The sequence below is a fragment of the Seriola lalandi genome, unplaced genomic scaffold (assembly GCF_002814215.2).
Source record: "Seriola lalandi dorsalis isolate HSWRI2012SDOR001 ecotype SW California unplaced genomic scaffold, Sedor1 jcf7180002054906, whole genome shotgun sequence".
In the NCBI taxonomy this organism is placed as follows: domain Eukaryota; kingdom Metazoa; phylum Chordata; class Actinopteri; order Carangiformes; family Carangidae; genus Seriola; species Seriola lalandi.
Window position 1 is genome coordinate 482,612 of NW_019525458.1, and position 12,153 is coordinate 494,764.

Sequence of the window (12,153 nt, forward strand, 5' to 3'; positions counted from 1 at the left end):
ATCTCTCTCTCGTCTCTCTCTCTGTCTCTCTCTCTCTCAGTCTCTCGCTCTCTCTCTTTCTCTCTCTCTCTATCTATCGCTCTCTCTCTCAGTCTCTCGCTCTCTCTCTATCTCTCTCTCTGTCTCTCTCTCTCTCAGTCTCTCGCTCTCTCTCTCTCACTATCAAAATAAAGGTAAAAAAAAGATCTGCCCCTTGTGAGGACGATGTGGATACATTAATCTTTATGAAAACACGAGAATAGAGTGAATGTATCAATCATTTGCACTTTGATTGATCTTTGTTATTACAGCAATATCAATAATTCCTAGATTTTTTTATTATTGTTGTTGTTATTATTATTATTATTATGTGTTTTATTTAACAAATCATCCCATTTGAAATTATGGCCAGTTTGTTACTGAGTTAGTTTGAAATAGTAAAAGAAATTCATAATAAATGAAAAGTATCGTAATGTTCAGAACTGAGGTTTGTACTGAAATGTTTTGCGTATCCTTGCACCTGTAATATGTAATGATTTATTATATATACGGAGGCGGCTCATGCACGTCGTCAGATAAGAGTACATGCACGGTGTAGACGGCCTGGGATACCCCCAGTCCAGGAGCTGACGTCGTCACAGGGAGCTCGCAGTGGGTGTGGCGGCCCCGGCTCATGGCGCTCAGCATCACGCCAGGACCTCAGAGGTCAGCGAGACGACCACAACAATGCCGTCCTTTGTGTGACGCTTCCAGTGGAGAGGGGGATGAAATGTGTCTCTCTCTCCCTGCGTCCCTGCAGTTGGTGGCGGAGTCGTGACGTATACTCGCAGGCTCCAATGAAGTTATTGTTACAGACGGATAAATGAACGCAGGGTATGAAGAGCCGGTGGGGACGTAACGCTGACATGTGAGAGCAGAGCTACAGATCATATGATCCGCCCCTCCAGCGTCTCGCTACCACAACTCCCGAGTTTTCTTTCTCTGCTAATTAGAAAAACCCAGAACTTTCCCTCTTACACGATCCATCAGCTTCATTAAAAACAGGGATGTTTGCGAGCCGGGCCGTCTGCCGCTGGATCATTGTTGCAGTGACACCATGGGAGGAAATGATGTGTGAAAGCGATGCACTTGCATGAAAGCTTGTCAAAACCGGGGCCCCACGGAGATGTCCGTCTTAGGGGTGTTTCTTCAAAAGAAATTCAATTAGCAGGAGTTGTTTGTCTCGCTTCGAGGAGCTGGAGTGACACAGATCCTATCACGCTGATCGCATCGCGCACAATCCTTATCAGCCCACCACTTCCACCTGCCGCCGCTCCTCTTTGTGTTTGTGCTCAGCGTGCAGCGCCCCCCCCCCCCCCCGAAATGTGCAAAGTCAGTTTGCTGGTCGTCGAGTGTGGCTTCATTTCCTGTGAACATAATCACAGTTGCTCATTTACATCTGGAGCACAGGCAAGGCATGAGAGCACCAGCACACACGGCTTTCTCTCATATCCTGCTCAACATTTTCCATTTTTAATCTCCCTCGCTTTTTTTCTTAATCTCTCCAATTCCATTTAGCTCTCGACTCCATTTAGCCTTTATTCATGAGTTCAATAGTGCATTGGAGCGCCTCGGTGTATGTTTAAAAACCTTACCGCTGAATGAATCGAGCAGAAATCTTTTAATTCTGCCAGCCAGCCACCCGACCTGAGAGGTCACCCCGGTGCCGAGGCCCGTGGGCCGGCAGCTGGGAGAGTCCTGCAGCAGGTTTCAGACACATCTGTCCGAGCAGGGAGCCGGAGATCCAGAGGTCCACGGCATCACGTGGCGCTCGGAGACGCAGCGATAGAAAAAGTTAAAATGGAAAGTTTTCACAGTGTTTGAAAGTGTAGAAAGGCGTGGTCCGAAACTAAAGAGTCCTAATGTGTTGAAGAGCGTTAATGTGTGGCCAGGTGGATGTTTTACTTCCTGTGTCAGAGTATTTACTATAAATGTTGTGTCTCTCACTGACCTGGTTGGTGGTTTGTTCTACTTTATGTAAACATGCTGACACAGTTCCCCTGCAGTTATAGATCTACAGAGTGCGAACATGAGCAAAGATGCCTATAATCTTTCTTTCATTTCTCTCAATCGATTATCAATTCCTTTTTCCCCCTTTATTTTTCAGTTTTGTTTTTTTTTTGTGATACTTCTTGTTGCCAGGCGACTGACAGGCCAATGACTACCACAGGAAATAGTCTTCCAGAGGTGAGGAAAAGTTGGAATTTTTTTCAGAATAAAAGCTCACAAAAGCTTGAAATGAAGCGTTGCTGCTTTTATTTTCTAGGCAAAAAGATTATATTATTGCCGGTGGGGGCTGTTTTCACCAGTTGCCGAGCGCAGTGTGTTAACTAGTTCTCTCTCTTCTTTTCACAAACACAAACACAAACAGAAACAGAGCTGGTAAACAGACACAGTGGCGGTTAACACACGACAACACGGTGACACTTATGTTTCCACCTTTCCAGTGTGTCGACTGCAGAGAAATACAAGAAAGATTTTTAAAAGTTAAAGTTGTGAATTGATCTCAATATTGTTATTAATAACTTTCTGATCTGTATCTGGCTCTGATGTGAATTATGGGATGGTTCCGTGTTGACGACTAGCTGTAAGAGCACAGTGAACACTGGAGCGTCTGGAGGCAGCAATCATGTGGGCGTCGTTCTCCTCGCTCGCCCTTTCAGCGAGGAGAACGACACCATCTCACTACGCTTCGTTATTTATTAATGATATGTTTACCGCGGCGGCGGCGGGCGGACCCGTGACAAGTGTTTGTATTTTGAGGGGGAAAACAAAAGCGCCCGTGTCTCTACATATGTTAATAGCCGAGAGACGTTTTTCATACATAATTAACTTGCTGTGAAATTTCCAGCTGCGTCTAATGTCATGTGTGAGTGACAAAGGCCATATTCTGCCTCAACAAAGCCAGACTGTGCTGCACGTGCACCACGCTGCTGGAAAATCTGCATTGCAAAAATGCATCGCTTTATGGTTTTGTATGAATTCCACTGTTTCTGATTTAGCTTCGTGCACGCAGGTTTCCTCCCGGAGCTCAATGGGAGTTTCTGTTTATGTGGAAAAAGTCTTCTGAGCCTCAGACAGTAACCGTGTATCAGAGAGATTCTATTATGGCCAATTTCCACTGCAGCACACAGTCTCCTGAACTCTGCTTCCTGTCTGCCCTCTGTGTAACTCCGCGCTCTCGCCTTGACTGTGCAGCGTCATTTTCTCTGCATTGCTGATGCAGCTGCCAGATGCTGACAAAGGAGACGATCGCTCGTCCAGGTCTGTGGCGTCATGTTGGCGCTGGGGCCTTCATCACCGGCTGTGACATCACCAAGGGATAAACCCCTGTTGGCAGAGTGACAGGGCTTTATCTTCAGGACGCCTTGTCACATGTTGACAACCCCCCGACGCCAGAGATGCGACTCCTCCCTCTGTGGACATTTTGTATATACAGTGTGGTTTTGATCAGGGTTGGAGAAGCCGGTCAACGCGGCTTCGCTCGCTCCGATTTGATTTTGTTGGTCAAAGGTCAAAGGTCAAGGCCAGTGTGACCTCACAAAAACAACACTTTTACTCGAGACACACAGCAGTTATGACAGGGACGTAATCTGAGACTGGTCTGAGTGGTGGAGGCAGACGACCGTGAGGCGCTGATCCCAGTTAGTGATTATCTCAGGTTACTGACGGGTCAAAAGGTCAAGCTCATAGTCAAGTTTCTGCTGGAAAACAAGACGCTCTGTCGCCCTCAAAGTCAAACGTGTCGTTACAGTTGGGGTTTTTATTTTTCTCCACGTTTGAATCCAGCGCAGAGAGAACTCTAATCTGCCGGGAGGAAAACTGGCCATTTTAATCCGCTCCTCAGCGGCGTCTGTCAGTCAGCCTCTGCGTGTGAGGGCCGGCGGCCCATCGACGGTCCTGACCTGTCAATCACATCGCATCACATCCGTCAGGGCTCGTGGGAACGCGGATGAAACGTTGAGGATTTAACCGGAGTGCTAGCATGTCACGTCTTCACCAGAAACTTCATGCAACGTTTCAGGAAAAAAAATTTAAAAAACCCCACAGGCAGCGGAAATATATTAGTACGACTGAACTACCCCACCGTCTGTAAGGTTGCTCTAAATCTGTGTAAAGGCTGTAGCCTGCAGCTGTAAGCTTTGCAAATGCAGCTATTATTGAAATGGCAAAGAGCCCTACATACCCTTCAGAGACTGGCCCTGAATTGAACCAGACGTGGGCGGCTGACGAGGAGCTTTATGTTCAGTTGTACAGGGAACGGCTCCGTCTGCGGCGTAGACGGAAAGCAGTGGGGGGGGGGCGGGCACCTCCGACTTGGCCCCCCGGTCCCTGAAGAGTATGAGCGGCTGTGATCGCGGGTGGGAAGCCAGTGAGGGAGCGTGTCCCTGTAGCTGAGGCGGTGAATTGTACAGACTCTTTACGTGTGAAGTTTCCTCTGTTTCATTGTTGTTAGTGTTCTCAGTGTGGAGGAAATATACAGCTGTTTTGAGAAGGAACTAACAATTATTCTCATTTTTGAAAGATCTGATGATTATTTTTTCAATCAATAGATAACGATGATGAATAATGCGTCAGTCTAGAAATTGCCTGATAAATAACTTGAAAGTCAATAGTTGTTCATTTCTTTTTCCACTGACCCTTGTGTGTATATTTGTACCGTTCCTGTGTCTTACACCCAAAACACTGAAAGTTAAAGTTTAATTTCCCTTTAAAGTGTCTAAACTCAACAAAAATATCTCTAAAAAAACAACTTAGATAATTAAATAAATTTAATTAAACATGGTCATTTAAAAGTTCATCCATTAGATTTGGTGGTCAAAGGTCAAAGGCCATTACTCCAGACTTCACACAGCAATATGTGAAATAAACAGGGATGTGGGGTAATTCTAGTTTAATCAGTGAATCACTGACAAAAGTAATTGACGGATAAAACAGTGATCAAGCGTTTAAAGGAGAACAGAGTGGGCTCAGCCTCCCCAGGCCGTCAGACGGGGGCTGGCAGTGACAGTTGCTCTAATAGATACATACAGTGTATGGAGTTGGCAGCGAGCGTCCTCGGAGGAAATGAAGCTAAACGAAATAAAAAGAATCGGCACAAAGCCTGATTTTTTTTTCCCGCCTTGAACTCTGGCTGTGCGGCTCAGCACTCGCCTTCCCGCCCAGAGGTCAGGCACCTTCTGTGTGTCACTTCAGTCCGGTAGCCCACTCATCCGCCCCGGTAGCCAGGCAGCGGCAGAATGAGTGAACCCGTTGTGCCTCCGCTGGGTCATGTGACAGCTCAGTGTGGCTGAATGACTCGCCCCGCAGCCCCACTGCCATTATGTTTTATTAGAGGGGCTGCTGATGAAAAGACAAGAGTCAGCTCTCCCTCTGGGGCCGGGGGGGTGGGGGGGGTGGGGATCCACAACACTCGCAGCAAGGCCTGCTGGGAGCCCGTCGCCATGACTGCCTGGGCCGACGGGCAGAGAGCGGAGGAGGAGGAGAAGGAGTCCACAGACATGTGGGGCGGCCAAATGGCAATTTTCTGCTGGTGAAGACTTAAATCACATGTTTCGCTCACACTGAGGTCGGCGGAGTATTTTGAGATTCCCTCACACGGCTCTAAAATAAACACGGGGCAACCAGCAGCTGAAAACGCTGGTTAGTTCCTGGCTGGACGTTTCAACACTACCTGCACTTTACTCACGCCCCACTATAGTAATGACGTTACTATAGTAACGGTCGTCCCTGCCCTGACTACAAGAGAGAGTAAAATAAAAGAAGGTGTGTAGTGTCATTTATAGCAGGTGAGAAAAAGTGGAAAGGAAGTGTAAGACATCTTCTTCCTGTTGTCCTCGTTATCTTTGTTTTTGTTTTTTCCGCTGTCTCTTCCTCTACTATTTCTACACCACCTCACTCTCTACGCCCACGTCTGCCAGTCAGCTGTTCCACTGGGGGATTTTGGATTAAAAACAGTAGGAAGGGCCGAGCGAGCGGTGACGGCTTCCAACGCTGTTTTCGAAACGAACTTCGGCTGATAATAATCTGCAGTGACAGGTTCCACCTGAGCGTGACTGTCCAGATAAAAATGGGCTACACACAAAATAATGTATATTTTTCAGGTTGTTTCCCCATCATGCTCTGCTTCACATGTATTGATTTTGTGCAGATAAAATCAGCTCACTTCAAAGTCAAATGAATTGTTCCGTCTGTGGAGGCTTAATACAGCCAATAACAGGAAACATTCATGTAACAGACCCCCACAAACCACCAGCAGCAGCAGCAGCAGCTTTTCACGTGGGCGGCTGCTTTTTGCAAAACAAACGATTGCATCACATCAGCGAAGCCGCATGCATCTGCAGCGTCCGTGCCGCTCCGCTAACAAACAGTGAAGCCACGGAGATAGATTAAATTAGATCAGCAAGGGCCGAGCTTTAAAGTCAGAGCAGCAGCTAATGAGTTGGACCGTATTTGGCAGCAGAGACAGCGCGTCTTTTGTGAAGAAAGGGCAGTTAGGAGGCGCACCATGCAGTTAACCCCCGACCCTGCCGCCACACAATGACTCCACTGTGTGATTGTGCTGTCAGTCAGAGAGCTGGCAGCTACTGTAAAGTTTATCCACGCCTGGTGGAGATTTATCTGCTGAATAAAAGTTGCCATGTAGTGCATCAGAAAAGCCCTTCATGGGTTAGTTCTGCACTTTTTTTTTTTTTCGCTCACAGCTCTGAAGTTTACAAAGGACTTATTCTGATGTCGGGAGTTATTGAGTCTCAATCAAAGCATCAGCGAAGAAATTTACCAGAGCAGGAGAACTAAAAGATCTGAGCTCCTTTATCACAACTGTAAATGGTTTCACTGCTCAGTTTTCCACAGTTCTGAGATTTACAAAGCATTTATTCTCTCGTTACTGGAGGTTTGAACCTTCAGGGTTGAGAGAGACGTTCCAGAAAAAGTCCAGAATATAAGTGAGTGATTAAAACTGCTGGATGTGTGTGTGTGTGTGTGTGTGTGTGTGTGTGTGTCCGTGTACGTCCAGGGCAGAGACCGGTCCGTCGACAGTCGACTGGCTCCGTACGATTCTCGTGGACACGATACCTGCACTGATTAGATTGTGGTGGCTAAAGGTCAAAGGTCAGAGTCAGTGTGACCTCACAAAACAACCTTTGTAGCCGTTAGTCAAAACTTCACGCAGTTTGTATTTTACGTGACTCTGGATAAACAGGGAGGAAAGATGAGTCTTTTTTTTCTTTCCTGTAGAATAATCACACAGCCTCCATTTGAAATGAGAAGTGCAGCGCCAGGTGGCGTCAGGGAGTTTCGATGCTCCACATTTATGAATGATGAAAAAAATCCACCTGGAGAAAAACAGAAAAGCTCCAGAGCCGTGGAACGTGGCCGTCACTCAGGCCGCAGGTCGACGCCGGCGGCTCCGACACTGGACGAATCTGTGTTTATCAACCTCCTCTTCGTTGTTTATCGCACTGTTTCGTGTTTGATCACCGTGACGATGGGTGACAAAAAGCCGCACTGATAGAAGTTAAGGCCGACAGTCCCTTGGCGTCGTCCCGAAGCATTCTGGGAAAGCTTCGCCAAGACCTATTTTCACAAAGAAGCGTGAATGACGGCGGTTGGCACACGCAGTTGATATCCATGTTTTATTGAATGGGGACGATTAATAATTGAGCATCTGTGTGTCCCTGCAGGGCCTCTTGTTTTGGCGGCGCAACAAAGCAATGTGGAGGAAATAAAGATCCTGAAACGCTGAAAACCAGAGGTACGACGCTGCACACACACACACACACACACACACACACACACACACACACACACACACACGTGGATGAGTTCAGGCATGTTTACTCGCATCACGTCACCATATGAGAATAACCTCGTGTACACACTGACGGCAGATGGACGGACAGTAACACATGCTCGTTCTGGAGGATTTTCCTTGTCTTCGAATGCATGTGGGTCATGGGGATAGCGGAGCGAGCACACACACACACACACACACACACACACACACAGATTCCCACCAGCTGGCCATCAGGAGCTGAGATTGTTTGCCAGAGGCCGATCTGCTGTCTCTAGTACGAACAGGTACCTGTGGTGCGTTAACGTTGGCTGCAGGTGTTTCAGTCCTGAGCTGCCACCTCGCGTGTCCTTCGTCACTGGATCGGCACGTGGATGTTGTTACAGGACGACCCATGAAGACGGCTGAGAGCTAAAGTGTTGGATTCCTTCATGTCTTCACGCTTGCTACCGCCTCCATCTTGGAGCCGCAGCGCTGCAGTGAGGTCGTGTGCCGCGGGGGTCAATGTGAGGTCAACCCGAATGCTGAAAAACTGAAGCCTGGTTTTTGAAATTCTCCAAATTACTGACGTGGATGAACTGAAATGTGTTTAAGTCTCAGGTTCATACAAAATATATGAGTGAAATCGTAGATAAATGTATAATAAATGCTTAAAATGAGATTTTGTAATATCACGGAGTCGAAGCGTTTTTCTCTCACTCTGCTTCGAGGCCTTCCAGCTGCGGCTTTCACTCATGTACAATCTCACAAGAAGGTGAAACAGAAAGTTGAGAGTCCACAGGTTTTAACAACATTGAACCATATTTATCACAAAGATATGAATAGAAACATCCATCGACCTCAGAGGGTTAATGACCAGTTTTTCAAAAAAGCACCTAGTGACAAAGTTCAGCTGTTTTCATAGAAGAGAGTCGTGAGTCTGACCTCACACTCTCTGTGGCAGAGAGGTGGAGCAGCAGTTTGTTACCCTGACAACGGAGGCTGAGAGACGATGTAAAAAAAGATAGACATCGTCTCTTCAAACTTCCTCTCTGAGTGATGATTTGACAAACAGCAGCTCAGTCTTTGTCTTTAGTCATATCTGCGATTAAATCGTAAGAATAATCGAAATCGCAATACGGCCGAGTGCCGTATCCAAATCGCGGGTCAGTTTCTATGGAGACCAGCCCGAGTCGAGAACCTTCTGTTCTACACAGCAGCTGTTAGTGAGCTTCACTTGTTCTGCAACCATTGACTTCATCAGTGTGTTGGTGGAAACAACTGAACGAGGAGTCAGCTGAGCGTTGGACACCCATAGGACACCCTTTATTACGCGTGCTCCGGTTTCCCACGTCGCCTCTGCCGCGTTTCTCGGGCCTCGTTTCGGAGCCGAATTCACGCGTGACTCAGCGTTTTTAGGAAGAAGAGCCTCTTCGGCGTGTGAGGCGGCTTCGGCGAGGAAGACGCGCCACAAGAACACAGCAGGCGTCAGAGGACGTTCTGCAGATCTGCAGCGGTAGCACATCAAGAACACTTACTGTGTGAGCGTGGAGCAGGTGTGTGTGTGTGTGTGTGTGTGTGTGTGTGTGTGTGTTTCTGGGTGGGTGGTGTTGTAGGCTGGTGAGAAGCAGAAAATGAGTCACTGATTCCAATCATGTTTTCATGACTCTCTCTGCCTCTGCGAGTTCCTGCGTTGTGCAGAAAGAGGAGCGAAGCAGCACAGTGGTAATTATCCTCACATTATCCCGACATTGATATTCATTGCTAGAATTATTCGCAGCCATGAGACAAACATACTTGTGTTCGCCGTTTGCCTCCTTGCAGCTTCAAAGCCGAGTATTCACCCCCCTCCCCCCTCCTCCCTGCTTGTTACCTCCACGATAATGACTGCCAGTGTGGGCTGTGCAACTATTCACTGAAATGTCAGCGTTGCCCTCAGACTGTGGCTTCATTGTGGTTCCCAGTCGGTCGGAGTGATGCCGTTAATGAACGCAGTTTTTTTGCAGTTTAGCGGAGTTTGAAACATCTGGTGGCATTTTACATCTGCTGGCTTTTCCCCCTCCGCCTAATGAAGTGATCTGCTCAGGCTCTCGGCTTCAAACCCAAGTGCACCCAGCGAAGCTGACACGGCTGGCGTACTGTGCTGTTAGAGCAGCGGGTACAAGCACAGAAACATGTCTCTCCCTCTGGGGCCTTTCATTACAAAAATCCCATCAGCCACTTCTGCCACAGAATTTTACCAACGGGATCAAATATGTGATGTGAAAACTTCTCCATTAAACACATTTTGTTATGAATGAAAACCAAAGGTTCTGCAAGAGTCGACAGTCTACTTGTTAACTTGTCTTAACATTAGCTCGCTAGGCTAACTCGCTAGTGTTAGGCTAGTTAGCAAGCTTCTTCTTCTTTCTTTGAGCAATAATAGAAAACGGTGGATGAATTTATTGCGAAAAAAAGGCATCAATGGTGGCCATCTTGGATTTTTGAGTGGCTAACAGGTGCAGAGTTTAGAAAGATCAGATTACTACACAGTTATCTGCTGCTGCTAGCAGGTTAGCTCTTTATGCTCGTTTCTGAGCCTCTTGAAACCTCAGCGTGACGCGTCACCAGCAGCTCTTGAGCATCGATGGCTGTTACATCGCCTGCTGTACAGACAGAGCGCTCTGTGTTGACCATCAGATCCACTCACGTCAGAGCTTTCTCTCATCCTCACCCTCGCCGCGCTGAAGGTGCTGTGCATGAGAGAGTGGAAACATCAGCGAATTAGCAGCAGCAGCAGCGGACGCCGCTGAGAGACGTCAGCTCAGGGAAACATCAAAGTGCCGCTGCGGTGCAAAGGATCCTGGGATCCTCCGTCAGCAAGCGGGGACAGAGATATTTCAGCGTCCCCGCCATGACTGTGACTTCAGAGTTGCAGAAACTGTATCTGTGTGTGACATCTTCATGTGCCGACACACATCCTGCAGAATAACGTGTGTGCTGCTGTGAATGTGAATATTCACGGTTGCTCATAAAGGAGCGTTTAAGGAGGAAAATCTGACCTTCAGTTGATTTATTGATGATGTGGAAGGATTATTATACTATGAATTCCTCAACACCTGCATTTCAATAAGGAGTCACCATGTGCTGACTGTGTTTATTGAGGTAGAAACAGAGGAAAGTAGATGATGAGAAGCGACCCAAAGGAGGTGGGAGGTCGGACAGGATCCCTCACGATGCTGCTGGTGGCGGCGTAGAGTCAGCAGGTGGAAGGCGGGAGGTCTGACAGACAGGTATGCAGCGTTGGTTTAACAGCAACCAGGGACTGATCGGCTCGGGCGAATGTGGGCGAAGGGATCTTTGGTCTAAGTGCGATGACGTCAGAATTAAAATTTTGAAAGTGTGGGAAAGCGGAAAATAAATTCGAACCGCATCCTTTGTCATTTGCTAAGGTGTCGATCCACCCTGAACCTCGCCACAGCGTCAGTGCTCTGTGTCACAGCACTGTGTGGCGAGGGAAGGTGGGTCTGAAGCACGGTTCATGCCACCACATGGTTCATGGAAGCAGACTGCAATTTAAAATGTGAACACCAAGTGTACGCTACCTCTTCTTCTTCTTCTTCTTCTTCTTCTTCTTCTTCTTCTTCTTCTTCTCTGCATTTATAGGCAGATTGCAAACTAACCTCCCCACCTGCTGTTAGCAGTGATACACGAGAGCAGCTACGCCTTTAATCAACAAGTCGATCCACACGTAACCGTTTCAAAACGACAGTCGTTTGCTTGTATTTAACCACTTTCATTCATTATGTTTATGTTCCAGTTTTTCCTTTAGTTTTTTCACAGAAATGACGTTAAAGCTCACCAACCTTTTTCCTACATTTTCCAAAGTTCAGTCAGAAAAATCCCAGAATCCCTTCTGTTACTTTCAGCTGGTGAAGTTAAGTTTGTTTGCTCCTCAATCTAAATCTCACTGCACTGCTCTGGGATCTGTTTACTTCCAGAGCAGAAGTTGGTATTTTTGTCTCTTCATTCCTCCGAACGGTTGTAGAACAATGTGCTAGAAATATCTAAAAATAAAAACAGGCATCCACGCAGCAAAAATGGGCCTGAAAGTGGCAGGTTGGTTTGCCAACAGCAGCTTTTTTTTTTTTTTTTTAGGATGGATTTCTCCTCAGAGTCTTTGTTTGCTTTGTTGTTTGTTTTTAAATAATATTCAAAGTTTGAATTGAAGTTGTGTGCAATGCTGCGGTCAGTCTGTGGAACAAAGCGTAGGAGCAGGAGGAGATGACATGATCGACCACCTCATCAGCAGCTCCTTGCCTCCAGTGAAAATAGACCCAGATGGGCGTAGGAAGCTGGAGGTGTGCGTCTCTCATTTAACC

General features: G+C 47.1%; 1 protein-coding gene across 7 annotated transcripts in view; it reads left to right on the forward strand.

The window, feature by feature from the left end:
- Positions 1-12,153, forward strand: part of fynb (FYN proto-oncogene, Src family tyrosine kinase b) — a 59,315-nt gene that overhangs the window by 3,965 nt on the left and 43,197 nt on the right. For 4 of the 7 annotated variants that reach the window (XM_087169679.1, XM_023430499.2, XM_023430503.2 and 1 more), the window contains exon 2: positions 7,704-7,774. The exons of 2 other annotated variants lie outside the window; for them this stretch is intronic. The gene's annotated coding sequence lies outside the window, so the exon portion shown is untranslated. Of the gene's footprint in view, positions 1-2,122; positions 2,206-7,703; positions 7,775-12,153 lie in introns of those variants that run through there. One more of the 7 variants, XM_087169676.1, reaches the window with a different exon arrangement.